Source organism: Balearica regulorum, chromosome 2 (genome assembly GCF_011004875.1).
Source record: "Balearica regulorum gibbericeps isolate bBalReg1 chromosome 2, bBalReg1.pri, whole genome shotgun sequence".
Lineage (NCBI taxonomy): Eukaryota > Metazoa > Chordata > Aves > Gruiformes > Gruidae > Balearica > Balearica regulorum.
The window spans coordinates 15,671,352-15,686,410 of NC_046185.1; the positions used below are offsets into that span (position 1 = coordinate 15,671,352).

The 15,059-nt window shown below is 43.0% G+C and overlaps 1 non-coding gene across 1 annotated transcript; it reads right to left on the reverse strand.

The window, feature by feature from the left end:
- Positions 1-13,459: 13,459 nt before the first annotated feature.
- Positions 13,460-13,621, reverse strand: LOC142600860 (U1 spliceosomal RNA). The gene has a single exon (XR_012834384.1). It is a non-coding gene; the product is annotated as a U1 spliceosomal RNA (small nuclear RNA).
- Positions 13,622-15,059: the final 1,438 nt, after the last annotated feature.

Genomic DNA, 15,059 nt, shown 5'->3' on the forward strand with positions numbered 1-15,059 from the left:
CCCCTGGATGAAGCAAGACAGACTTTTGCCTCTGTATTGTCTTTCTCATCTCTATATTTGTCAGTGTAAGGTCTTCTTATTGAGGTACAGTTTTCATGCACATTAGTCACCCTGAGCAGTCTGCACAAAGTAGATCTACACTGTGCCATGGCTTGCCAGCAGGCTTCACTGCTAATCTACCGTGAAGGATGCTTCATTTGCTGCCAGGTGGGTTGCACAGAGGGGCCGCGTTGTCCCACTTTTCTTGCCCCTGTCCAGAAAATTGCAATCATGCTTTAAAATGGGCAAGTGGAAAAAGGCAGCCTCACATACCATGCACACATTCTGCCTCATTTAGCACCTACATGGAAAAAAAAAAAAAAAAAAGTTAATAGAGCTGCCAAACCAATTACATTAGATTAAATTAGATTAGTGAGCCAAAAAATTAAGACATCATGGCAGACAGGTCTAGGAATGCTGTGGCAAAAAGGAGTATGGGACACTCGGCTCTAGAAGAAATGAATTTACTCAGTGAGCTACCACTGAAATAAAAATATTTTAAAAATGTCAGATGGAACTAAAACATTTTAGACATATGGTGCATTAACCAAATGTTTAAACATTTGCCTTTAGCTGCATAAATGTAAAACTGATGGAATGTGTTTAGCAAGCTATACAGATTATCTTTAACTGCATTAAACTGCACATGTTCATTGTAATGCAGGCCAGTTATAAATGCAATACAGACCACATATCTCTAATCTCATCTATTGATGATATCTGTTCTTTTCTATTGCATTGAAAATTGTTGGTCATCTCTATCTCATGGTATTATTTCTACTGACTGAAAAGATGAACATTGAACATTAGTAATCAACACTCCCCCAACACCCAAACCAAGCAATGCTTTTTTTTCTCTAATTAGGGTACTGGGCTGGGTGGCAGAAGGAGTTTTTGCTACACATACTATAAATGATCTTGTGAAATCACCGCAATTCTCTAGGTTTAGGTAGTTTGCCAGCTTGCAGAGATAGCCATCTGATAAATCAGAAGAAGCCTCCTCTGTCAGCCCCTGTCTGGTTTATATAGATGCACTGGGAGTTGTAGGGAGTTTGGACAATTCAAACAATAAATGCAGAAAATATGCACTCAGCAGGTATTCTCAGATGGATAGCCATCCCTCCCACAATGTATAAAACTTCTGGGGTTTTCATAAATATCCACCAATTGTCTGAATAGGAAACAATGTGACAGAAAACAAAGCTCCCCATCGTTATGAGTGAATTTGTGAAGAAAAGAGTCACCTTTTTCTATTGTACAACAGTTATAGTCTTTCTAAAAATTATGTTCTTTAAAAAGTGCCAAACCAAACAATTTTCTGGACTTTGAAAGGAGATGTCTTGACAATCCTTACTTTTATTGGCCATGAAAGCTTCTCAGTGAAGCAACTGAGAGCTCTACAAATTGTACAGCTTGTGATGATGTTTTGGGCTGGTTAGGATTCCTACATTCTACTGTTGAAACCTTCAGACAGGCACAGAGATCTATTAGGTGGGAAAGGACAGGGGCTGATAAGTCAAAGGGGAAAAAATGTAATTGCTGTGATACCAGTTAGAAAGCAAGTGAACTGACTGCAAAGACGGAAGGAGAGCATCCGAGTTAACCTGTGGCTAAAGAGTGGCTGCAGTGTATCGAAACCATCTGCAGGTGCTGCAGAAATGTTTGAGGAAAGCCACTGAGCAGAGCACAGTAAAAATTGATGGTCCAGGTCAGAAATGCTTTAAGTCTTGTTTTAAAATCAGGCAACATCAGAAAGCTGGTGATACTGTGTGGCAGTGATGGATTAACCCTTTTGCTTGCCCCGTGACGAGACTGAACACAATGCTTCCTCAATCTGTTTGCCCAGGGACAAGAAGTAGAGAGCTCGACACATTGGCACAGCTGTGCTGGGGGTGCAGGCTCTGAGCAGGGCTGGTGAGCACAGCACAGACCTAATGGGTGGCAGGAGCTGCTGCCGGGCTTTGGGACTCTTTGCTGCCTGCTCCAGTACTGCTCTTCTCCTCCTCTCTGCTCTCCTCTAGTGTTTAAATATAGGTGGTTTTCTCTGTTGTCAAAATCGCCAGACGAAAGGTTTGGATTTTGTTGCTAATTATCGCGTTATCTTCTGGGCTTGCTAGGAGAGATCAGAGCAGGAGCTTTTCCTTCCCATTTATCTCACACCATATTGTTGAACACCATACGGAGGACCTACTTGCTCTAAAGAGCATATGCAGGTACACTGTTCTGGCACACGTATGAGCTTCATGAAAGACAGTTTGATTCAATATGATTTCCAAACCAGAGGAGAGCACAGCACGCTCAAGACAAGTTAAAAACCATTGGCAGTTGTTCTGCTAGTCGTTGCTTTCCAGCTGCACTCCCCAAAGTGCGTTGAAGCTGGGGAGCCAGCGGGCTTGCTGGCTAGCGGAGACGTCTGCTCTGCGTGCTAACGGCAGCCTGGCACGGCCTCGTGGCCAGCCCCACTTCTCATGCAGGCTGTGCGAGAGAGCTTGGAGAGCCCTGGGGTGCTTGGAGAGACATCTTCCTCCAGATGCCCACGCTGGAGGTGGAGGGGCTGGGGCAGAGGTGGAGGCCAAGCCCAGCCAGCTCCCGGCTGCTCGGCACGCTGCTCTTTCCAAGTGACAGAAACATGCCCAAAGCGATTACTCACCTGCCTGAAGCAGAAGAGGCCCATATGTAATGGGACAATTTGGCTTCCAGTTGGTTCAGCAGGTTTCCATATCACTCTAAGAAGTGTTCGGCAGTATCAAAACTGACATTTTTCTACATTTGTATTTGGTTCAGTCAAGGACAACCCAAAAAGTAAGTGCAAGAGCAAGCTCAGGAGAGCTAGAGGGAAAGGGACAGGCACACAGGCAGAGGGGGGAAATGGGGATCTCCACGGTCAGGCTGTCGTATTAAACTGGTGCCTTCATCTCTAAGACAAGTACCTGTGTGAGCTGAGCCTGGGCTGTGCTTCTTCAGATGGGCTGTGAGCCACAACGACTCTGGACCCACAGGACATGTCTGGTGGCACCTTGGGAGAGGATTGCCAGCTGAGGAGGGTCACTAGCTAAATAGCTGCAATACTAAAAGACAGCTCATACTCTCATGAGCTTTTTCTTCAATCTTTTATCCCCTATTTCTCCGTCTCACATAATTTTTCATGCATTTGGCCCAAAGCAGACATGGACCATACCCAAACAATGTGCAAGAGCTTAGACTGTGCTGGGAGAGGCCACAGCCCAGAGGGATTTAGCAGCACTGTTTACCATGATATTGAATTGCCATTTTGGTTGTCTTCCATCTCTGACCACCAATTTGTATCCTGAGACCTCCAAGCAGGTGCAAAGGTGGATAAATGCTCTTTGCTGATAAGGGCACGGCACAAGACTAGTGGCACAAAAAGGCAATAACCTGTCGAGTTTATGCGGCAATTGAGCCTCCTGTACAGATAGGCATTTATTTAGCTCTTGAGAGTAAATCTCTCCAGTGAAATTCAGAATCTCCCAGACACGGGAAGACTGAGCCTAAGGCATATTACCATCTTAATACTGAGCTTCTGCGAGAAGTATTTCTGTGTGAATTGGCCTTGTCACTCCAGATGATTATAGTGCCTTTCCCAAACAGCAAAACTGTGCTAGAGAAACCCATATAATTTAGAAAGAGATGACTAGAAGCCAGTTCTGTGAAAGGAATGAGTTTTATGTGAAGATAATAAATTTGGGTGTGACAGACATACTGAAGGAAAGCTGCTTTAAAATAATACATGTGTGCCTCAGAAGTTGTGGCTATCTGCCCATCCTTTCCTGCTTGCACTAACTTACCCAGATGTATGTGTGCCTCCTCACTTGGAAAATACTTTCTAACTCCCCTGCCTTTACGACTGACTGGCCTAAGTCCAAAGTCTCGGTAGTATCATATTTCTGTCTGCATGCCTTAGTGTTCACAGCTAAACTAATCACGGCAACTAGAGTCAGTTAAGTACCTTAGTGTCTGGATGGATGGAAGGATACTGCTGGAGATTAATTTCTCTGCTTTAACACTAAAATCCATGTAAGAAGGCTGGGTCAAATCATCCTCACCTCTTACTATGAGGCTATTCCAATGGAAATTATCATTCTTTTATACAGAGCACTGGGGGGAGTGCTGATTTTTACCCTTTTCTTGATCAAATTGTGTGCACAGCAGCTGGTATGTGATACTGGGCAATGGGGCAGACGGCATTTACTGGACACAAGTGGCTGCTGTCCAACCAATATGATTTTCCATGAAATATGGTAAGAAAATCATCTTTTTTATGAATGTGGACCTTGCTTTAATGATGTCCTAGCTGCCTCACAGCTGCACCTCTCGGGTGGTTTCTCGGCATTACCCTTGAGATGTTTCAGAAGTTGAAGCAAGTCCCTGATGCAGAACAGCACTTGCTACGGCAATTGTTGTGCTTGCAGCATGGACAAAAGTTGCACTGCTTGCCCATGAGCTTGTAGATTGAATTCAAAAGCTTGGATGACAGTACCAGAGAGATGACTTCTTGAAAAAAAGCTGTCTTTTTTTAACAATACTTAACCAAAAATACGAGGTCTTCTGTTTCACCCGCTGACTGCCATAAGCAGCTCCAAGCACAACAGTAAGTCTATAAATATAATTTGATTTCTCATACCAAACCTGAGGAAATCTGTGACCCTGACTAGGCTCTGTGGCTGTTGCAGATGGATGCAATTCTTATTAATTGCTGTTCAGGTTTTAAAGTGCACAGTGGCAGCTCTGGCTCATTATAGCATAGTGCATCTTCAAATACGTTCACCTTCCCCTTACTATAACTCCTTGATTTTGGTTGATCCCATTCCTTCTTTAAAAACAGAAAACATTTTTGGAGTGTAACAAATCAAGAAGAGTATGTTTTGCTGCCATGTTTAACGTGAAGCTAGTGTGTGATGGTAAAGCAGCTAAATTAGGCCAAAATGTGGAAATAGAAATAAACAAGATAAATGAACTCAGATCAGAGAGAGATGTGGACTAGCAGTGCTCACTTTGAAAATATTGGTCTTACCTCCATGAAGGTGAAGGTGTCTCTCTTTCCACAACTGAAAAGTCAAGATGAAAGGGTCTGCCTATATTTACAGGGGTGGTGTAACATTTGTTCACAAAAAAAAAAAAAAAAAAAAAAATAAATCTGCTTTGTTAGTATGATAGAAATGACACTACAGCAAGCAAAACTAGGATAGGGAATGGTATTGCTAAAGCAAAAAAAGTCCAATTAACAAAGAACACTTCGAATACCTGAAAAACAGATACATCTCTTCATAAGGGAAACCTTTCTCTATTAGACACACACAGAAGGTGTGTTTTTTTGGAGACACTGACTATGTAATAAAAAGAATTTATTGAGATGGATCACAGCATCTTATTTGTATCATAGCACATCACCGTATTACTTGCTTGGGTCTTTGGAGCTTTTGACACATCACCCTTGATATGCATAAGTTTATTGCTTCTTTTGTGATGTTGATGGTCATGAATTCCTAACTCCTTTGAACTAGATTTTGAAAAGACCTAGTGGAAAAAAGTGCTCTCAGAAAACATCTGTTAAGAGTGTGAGACACAAGAAAGGAAATGCTGTCACCGCAGCCTTCTTTGTTCAGAGTAATCTAACTAGTCATCTCCTGTACTTGGAGCTATCTTGTCAGCTAGGTATTGTTTCTCTTCTGCTGAGCAAAATCAGATTGACGACTGTGTTACTAATTCCCAGAAGAAACCAGAACCTTTACACTTCTGAACCATTTCTCAAAGTATTACCGTTTGGGGGTTTTATTTCACATTCCATGCCAGATTTGGGATTTCCGTTTCTTATCTGGCTCCTCAGTGTACGGCCCCTGCACCCCCTTTCCCACCTCCCTCCACATGATGTGGACACCATTAGGATTTCCTCTCCCTGCACAGCATATACAACAAGGGCTTTTCCTCCTCAGTGGCTTCTCCCCCAGCTCCCCAGCCAACATTTGCCTGGAGGAAAGTCAGCTGTGTCTAAAATCACTGAGAGAAGAACAGCAGTATCAAAAAACACTGCCAAATAGTGCAGGAGGGAGCTGAAAAAGGTGCTCTGAGGGAGCTGAAAGAGGTGCTCGGAGATAATATTTCAAGTCAGCCCAAGCTTTCTGCTACATTTTCTTTTGGATCAGACTGCTAACCAGGTGAGGTTCAATCAGATTTCAGGATGCAGAACTATGTTTCTAAGGTTTTTTCCCTCCTCACCTTAATATACCATAGTCTTTAGGTGGCAATTCTTGACCTGGTGGAGAAATGTCTTTGAAGGTGGTAGCCAGTGCCCTGCAGATTGCTTCAGAAGTGAGGCAAATTGCTGCACGGTCTCCTTTTCCACTCTTTTCTGATAAAACCATTAATGCTCTTCATGACCAAGCTGTGGCAGTGCATGAACCATTAACCTTAATCCATTTGACATTCTCCTTTCCGTGTTTTAATTACATTTACAACTTTCCAGGAGGTTCTTAGCCTTTCTCTTTTTATCATAGGCTTTTCTCAGAGGACCCCAGCTTCACTTCAGTTTCTCCTGCACACGCTTAGTAACATGTGCAATGTACCTTTCTTGTGGCCACAAGATTTGGCTTGTAAAAAGTGATTTGAAAAATAGGAACATAAGTATATTTTTATATTTGTATTTCCAGGGCACTTACCTACTAGTGATTTTCTGAGCTCTTTATATAAAAAGACAATAAATCAGGTAAAAATAGAAAATAATCTAATCGATGCTGAAGGCCATCCAATAGAAATGGCTCTTGCAGCTTGACATTGATTCTGTCTTGGTTTCTGGAACGTGCTCCTTGCAACACGGCTGCATCTCCAAGCACGGTTGCTGTAGCTCAAAGTAGAGCCATATATAGTGTTATTATTTCACACAGGCACTGGGCTTGAGATAAAAGGCATCTGGTTTACAATGTAGAAAAGTAGCTCATGGTGCAGTTTTGAAAAGAAAAGATCATCAGCTCCATGAAGCTGAAGGGCCTTGTCAGTGGGCAGTGATTCACAGCTACCAGAAGAGCTCTCTTTTGTCACTGCAAAGGCTGTAGGTCCCATCTGTGCTGACTGGTGGGGCAGATCTCCCCTGTCATTCTGGTCCTCAGGGGTCAAAACCCAAAGCATCTCAATCTTACTTGAATCAGTCTGTGGCTGTAAAAAATGGAGTGCAGTTCATTGTGCCACAGCAGATGCCCTCGGTACCTCTTTCTCTGCAGTCGAGACTCCAAAAGTGATGGGTCTCCTGGAAACTCGGAGCCTCCTCTGGCAGCCTCACGTGGTTGTCCTGGGTACCCAAAAGCACCTGAAAAGATGACTATTTGCAGCTAAATGAATTGGGGCAGGTTTTGTCTACCTTATACTGCTGAGGAAAAATTGTTTAACCCCTGCTAACCGAGATAGTCCTTAAACTAGACCAGAGCTCACATGGGTTCACTTTCCCTGCAGATCTCTCTTGAATAACTTTTTCAAGGGCCCTATTTTTTTTCCTTCTGGGCTGCTATTGCTAGTAGTGGCATGATAGAAGCCATATCAAGTCATGACTGGGTTTCTCTGAGAGCCTGGAAATTGTAACCCAGGGCTTTCTTCCATTACTTCACAGAAACACAGCTTACAGGGCTATGTCAGCAGAACCACAGATGGTCGTATTAAAAGAAAGAGATTCATTGTCACTGTGTTATTGCACACAATGCTTCCAGGTAGCATTTTTTTACCCTGCTCTCAACCTGGGAGTCATTAAAGCATTCTGCTGAAGTGAATTCTGTTCTTTATCTTTCATAAAACCAGGGACAGACCATGTATGTATTCCTACAACACATTTTTCCTGCCCTCTCTGTAAATAGGGTGCCTACTGTCCCTCATTTCTGCAAATTCAAGGCACCTCTCACGCTTTCACATCACGTCAGTGAGTTAGGGAAGTAGAGCAACTGCCATTTAATGAGGAGAGACTAAAGTCCAGTAGGAAGAAAATTGAGAAAAGAGAAATTCAAACTCATTCCCAACCAAATTCCCAACTTGTTTCTTACTCTGATGATGATCTTTTACTGCTGATTAATGAAAGGTGCTGAAATGAAATAGCTGGATAAAATGGCAAACGGTCAGATCAAAGGCTTATGTAGTTTGATATCCTTGTGTGTGTAGGGAAGAGTGAAGTTGTTTGTATAAGAAAGACTACAAGAACAAGACAAACATACATGATACTGGGAATAGCTTTCAATCATTTTCAGCTTAGGGTTTTTCTGTACAAGGAATGATTGTTACTTCCTCTCCCATCAACTTGTCGGGTGTTCAGTAAAACCATGCAAAAATTTTTCATGCACAAAACCCTTTGGCAAAGAAGAAATGTTTATTGACTGGATCGCTTTTACCCACATGTTTGTCAAATCCTTCAAAGGACTGTCATAGAATTCTGAGGCAGGACTTACCTTTATAAAAGCTGTGCTGACTTCCAAAAATACATCATATGTATTCAGGCATCCCCTGTTTCTATTTTTACGGCAATTCCTACTAATTCATCTGGTAGCTGTGTCAGTCTTAGATGTCAATAGCTCCCTCGATCTCCCCTACAGAAAGGGAGGGCATTGCAGCTTTCCAGTTCTGAAGTGGTTTTAAGGGAGAAGTTAAAGTATCATAGCTGACTATTCAACAAATTGGCTGAATAGCTCAGTATTCAGATTTTTAATCTGTATAGGTTTGTGTTGACTGCCTTGCACTGACGCCTTAAGTGATGTGAGTAATATCTATCATGTGATGGCTGCTCTTCTTCCCTCCTCTGGGGAGAAGTGTGTGCCCTGGAATGTCTTATTTTGGTACAGCTTTATCAGTTTTGTTTTTGTTGGGCTTTGTTTTGAAAACTGGAGAGGGACTTTTTACTGGGGCATGTAGTGATAGGACAAGGCATGATGGCCTTAAGCTGAAGGAGGGTAGATTGAGATGAAAGATTAGGAAGAAATTATTCACTATGAGGGTGGTGAAGCACTGGCATAGGTTTCCCAGAGAAGTTGTGGATGCCTCATCCCTGGAAGTGTTCCAGGCCAGGTTGGATGGGGCTTTGGGCCACCTGGTCTAGTGGAGGGTGTCCCTGCCCATGGCAGGGGGGTTGGAACTAGATGATCTTGAAGGTCCCTTCCAACCCAAACCATTCTGTGACTCTATTCTATATTTTCTTCAAAAAATGCACACATTGCTCTGTATTTATTTTAGAGAAGGCAAGGTTAGAGAAACAGGGACCTTAAGTCTTGAAGGAGCTCAGTCTCAGGCTGACCAATTCTGTCTCATCCATAGATAAGATTTGCCCTAGTTTTAGAGAGGTCCAGAAGAGCAAAGTTACTGAGTACAGATTTTATTGAGGCCTTTAAGCAGACTTTAAGATATTTTGGGACAAAGATATGAATCATTTGAATGATCCATCACATTGTGAATTCTATTTGGTAGTCTTTGGGAAGCCAACACGAGACCTGGAGGAAAAGTCTGATTTCTTGTGGTCAGCTCTATTTGAAGGGCTGTGTGAACCTCTGGGGTACAAGCTGGATGACTTAAGTCAGATATATTACACTAGTGATGCAGGAGTAAATAACTGAAGTGGGTCACCTCTAGGCATGCAACACATCCCAGCCAACTGCAGAAGCCATGTGCAAACCCTCATGCAACAAGTTAGCATTGACAGGTGTCATGGTTTTGGCAGGGATAGAGGCAATTTTCTTCCTAGCAGCTGGTATAGTGCTGTGTTTGGATTTAGGATGAGAATAATGTGGATAACACACTGATGGTTTAGTTGTTGCCAAGCAGTCAAGGACTTTTCAGTTTCTCATACTGCCCTGCCAATGAGAAGGTGGGGGGTGCACAAGAACTTGGGAGGGACATGGCCAGGACAGCTGACCCAACTGATCAAAGGGATATTCCATACCATATGATGTCATGCTCGGTATATAACTGGGGGTCGGCCAGGAAGCAGGGCAGCTCAAGAACTAGCTGAGCATCCGCTTTGGGTGGTGAGAAACCATGCTGTTCATCACTTGTTTTGAATATTCTTTTATCATCATGATCATCATCGTTGTTGTTGTTATCTTTCTTTTCTATCCTATTAAGCTGTCTTTATCTCAACCCACAAGTTTTACTTTTTTTTCCTTTTCGATTCTCTCTCCCATCCCACTGGGGGTGGGGGGTGAGTGAATGGCTGTTTGCTTGTTTTAGCTGCCTGCTGGGTTAAACCACAACAACAGGGAATGACTGCTCCACAAGCAAAGGCCAAGGGGACCCTCACAGAAAGGCTGGGTTTGGGCTCCAAGCTTCTCAGACCTGTGACATGCCAGACCCCCTCTTCACATGGACTCCACACGTGATCTCGAACTCACAGAACATGGATTGGCTGAGAAAATAATGCCAAAGAGAAATTCAGCAGAGGGAGTTTTGTCATTAATATTACTCTGTATTCTGGTGTGTTGTGGAATGCCTAAAGAATTGCATTCCTGGTGTTCAGGAGCCAGCCTCATGTTCCTGCTAGCGCTCTCCGCAGCAGCATTGAGCAGCCACCAAAAGGGTTGTTACAGAATGGCTTGAAGTCTTTTCATGGTTAAGAGATTGAGGCTGATGCTTTCTAGCCCTGCTAGCTCAGGTGCCTCTGCTGTGGTTGTTTTAAATCCCCTCAGGCTGAAGCTGAGCAATAGAAAATGATAAAAAGCAACAAAGGACTCACTAGGAATTTGGTACGAAGGGAGGGCATCTAAGCTTGCTGGGGCACTCATAGATTTTTCAGGCATGCATCCAGTGGTAGACTCAGACTCTTAATTTCCTTTAGGCTATGATTTCATGTGGCTCAGTTTATTCATAGGTACCTGAAGAGTTTAAAAGTCTAATACAATCCAGAAACTTCCTAATGACCCCAGACAGCTCCATAAAGCAAGCAAGCACTGGAAAAGTAATAACAACCATAATAGCTGCAGTTTACTTCCTAGAGCTTTAAGCCCTCCCTTCAGAGCACAGAGCCAGGCAGGGTCAGCTGGGTCATCCGCCGCGTGGGATGCACCCTGGTAGCAGCACACTACAGAGCTGGCTCCAAGGTATTGCTCTTTACTCCCACCAAGTCAGTTATAAGGGGCCTGTGCAGTTTAATATGAGGTGTAAGAGTAAACCAGGTTTTGGTTCCTTCAGATCACTGGAACAGTACAGCCACTATTGTGCTACCGAGAGTAGTCCCCCCGGCTCCTTGGCCCGATTACAGCTCGGGTAGCTGCAGTCTGCCTACTTACAGTATCCCTGGAGTTCCTCTTGGCAGCGTTATTCTTTTTCCACTTCTTGTCCTAATTTAGTTGGGTTATCTTGCTGTGCACTGTTAAATGCTACCACAATCCATATCGGGGTGGCTACATGTCAGGTTTGGGTGAAGTGATCTCTCATTAGGGGAGCCTGATCTTCCAGGATTCACTCCTGTGAATAATCCAGAGATCTGTAATTAGGCTTCCAGAGGTCCAGTGCTACTACTGGGCAATGCACGCAGAAGAAAAACATCACTCGAGTGGCCCAGAGTTTGATATGCACATCTACAGAACATCCTTGCTGCAAATGTGAAGTCTTTGTTTAAATTTGCTGTTTCAAACCAATTTGAAAATAAACATAACATTTGGGGAAAAAAACCAAGAAACTGAAGGGAAACTTCAAAAAAAAAAAGCGAGAAACTGAAACCTTTCTTGCTCTGAATTCGTTAAAAACTTGGGGCTTTGAATACTCTTGTATACTGAACAATGATATCCACGGCTTTCAGTTCAGTTTGAGTTCAGTGGAAGCCAGAATTAAAAATGCAGCTCACTGGGCTCAGCTGGAAATGGATTAAAACCAGTGGAGCAAAGACTCTGCTGTTCTTGGGAGTTTTGCACAGATCTACAAGCTATAAGGATGTTCACCAAGAACTTTGAGACAATATTTTTAAAATAAATCCAAAATACTAATATGTCTGTTTTACCAGTAGACATTCATTTTTCTTCCTTTCTGTGGTCTCTGAGCTAAGCAACTCATCAGCAACACGTGGTGAGCAACACGTGTCACCTCCAGAGAGCAACCCGTCCCATCTGAAGACAAGATCTAAGATAGAGAAGACGAATTATCCCTAGGGCTACCTTTTGCTCTGCTCTGACTATGGAGGAAGCTTTTATTCGTCAGTTGGCAGCATGGAGTACAGCCACCCTGCATAAGTGACTAATGGGAAAGGCATCTAAATTTCCTGCATGTGATGTAAAATAGAACCTTGATTTTTCTTTCTTCAGCAACAAAACGTATCAGTGAGTTTTGCTCAACAGGAAATACATACAGTATGTATGCACATATTTAAAAATCACACAACTTTAGGGTAAGTTATACATGGTGAGTTACACATGCATTTGTTTTCAGATGCAGTCAATATCTATACTAGTAGGAGATTTTTAGGTTTTGATATACTGCTCTGATGATTGCCTGTGTAGGGTGAAATGCATCCTTAAACACTGCACTGTCAAAGTAATATCCACAAATCATTCAGCGCCCATCACTGGCAGATAGTAAATATTTTATACCTTATTGAAAAATAATATTTCTTCTTCTCAAGTATTGCTCATGTGTTCCCTTTGGGCAACTCTCAGAATAGCCTTTTGGGATTCATAAAAACTAACAGTTCCCTTTATGCTTTTAAAGCTTTCGTCACATGGGCTCCCCAAAGCACTTCCATGGCAGCAATCCTAGTCACTTAGTTTGAGAGATGAACATACATTAAGGGGAACGTAGGGAGAGTAAAACTTCTTTTGCCTGTTCCAGCATGAAGATGTCACCTATGCTGTGTGCAGGACTGCCACTAGCAGAGATGGCCTCTCTGCAGGGGTGCCGTGGAGGAACGGCCCTGCTCTAGGAAGATGTTTCAAAGCAATGTATAATAAAAATGGACGGTGTGCCTGGGGAAGGCTACTAGATTCAGTAGGAAGGCTATGAAAGGAAGATGTTGTATTTCCTTTTTTTTTTAATCCATGATATTGTTATTTCCCACATCCTGATCCATGTTTTTACTGCTGTGTTTGCAGCTGGATTGAAATTACTGGGTTTGCTGATAATCTTTGCTTTAGAAGACAGACGTCCCTTACATCGTACCAGATAAGACTGACACTGAGCAGGATTTCTGCAGTGACATTCAGGCTGGACCATGGGCACCTCTGCCTTAGAATCACAGAATCGTTTTGGTTGGAAAAGACCTTTAAGATTATCAAGTCCAACCATTAACCTAGCACTGCCAAGTCTACCACTAAACCATGTCCCTGAGCACCACATCTACATGTCTTTAAAATACCTTTAAAATACACTTCCCTGGGCAGCCTGTCCCAGTACTTGTGAACTCTTTCAGTGAAGAAATTTTTCCTAATATGCAATCTATAATTTTTGTTTTAAAGGGAGGGAGAGTGCAAATGCAGTCCCCCACTACCGCAAATTATGCAGTCGAGTTTCCTGCATTTGGGGAAATCACAAGGGTCAGCACACCCAAAGTGCAGGAGATGAGCCTCGCCCTGGGAGAACCACCTACCTGATCATGATGTCTCCCCTGCCAGGTAAGTGTTGCCTATTTTGGGGCTGCAGGGTACCGTGGCATTGCTCAGCTTGGCATTACTTCCCGTAGCAAGCAATGTCTGCCTTGTCAATCCAAAATTAGGCAATAATTGAATTCTGCCTCTCCTCATGATGTGTGTGCTTAGGAAGGCTGTTAAAACTTGCAGATAGGTTGCCCTTACATTACCCACATTATCACTAGGTCCCAAAAACTGACCTGGGTATACCTTCTGGAGAGCCAACTTTTGGACTTGTCCATGGACAGCCATCACCATGTGATGGTAGGGTTGCACAAAGCTATGTCACGCTATGGGGATGTCCTTCTTAACAAGAACCAGAGCTCTGCTCAAGTCCATGCCTGAGGTGACACCAGCTGGGAGGTTGGTCTCAGCCAAGCACTAGGTATGGACTCGTGTGTTGGCTCTGCAGGCAGCACATAAGCTGTGGGGATGCTCTACCTAGGCAGGTACTGAATATCACTGTAGAAACTGAACAGGGTTCTGCAGGTGGAGAAGAGGACACTGCCCACAAATAATTCCTTCCTCCCCATCTGTTGCTGAAATGCTTTCCCTCCAGCGGTGGAGCAGGTTGACATTTCCTGGGCAGTTCCTGCTCTTTGTGGTCTGGGAGGAGGGAGTGAGCCATGACATCCATATGCTATAGTCCTCATACAGCTGAAAAATGGCACCGGTGCTGCGTGCTGTTAGCTGCTACTGTTGATGACGGTGGCCCAAGTTTCATTTGCTATGCTTATGCTTTTGAGAAACAGCAGTTTGTCATTATGTCCCTGGAAGCTGGAGATTATGAAGGGGAGAACAGAAAAGATAATAATAATAGTAGTAGTAGTAGTAGTAGTAGTAATAATAATAATAGTAATAATAATAATAATAATAATAATAATAATAATAATAATATGGCTTCTGGAATGTAGTTCGTGAAAGCAGTCTGACATTCTGCCCTTGAGCTATTCCTCCAAACTAAATTTCCAGCATGTATTCTTCCCTTTCAAACGTATAATGGAGTGTTGAGCCAGTGAGACAGCTGGGAAGTTCGAGTTTCTGCCTGCACAATGGCAGCAGTGTCTGTGCTGTCAAAATTAACTCTGCATTTTTTCCTGCTTGTGCTGGAAAAAAGATCTCTCTAACCTTTGAAAAATATACTATGTGCTCAGAGATCTTATGTTCCTCCTTTGGTTTAGTTCAAACAAAGCTGATCAAAAAATTCAATTCTAGCATCATTCAGATAGCCAGTGATATTCAAATATTGGCATCATGAAGGTCTATTTTAAACACATGATCTCAGGGTGTGTGGAAGGATAAGCACAGTGGATCACTGCTTGGCTAATGAGGGGATGGGCACTGCATAAATACCTGAAAAGAAGCATCAGCCCAGCTCTATAGATATTTCCAGACTAGGTTGACACAATACCTCCTGATACTGGCACTTGC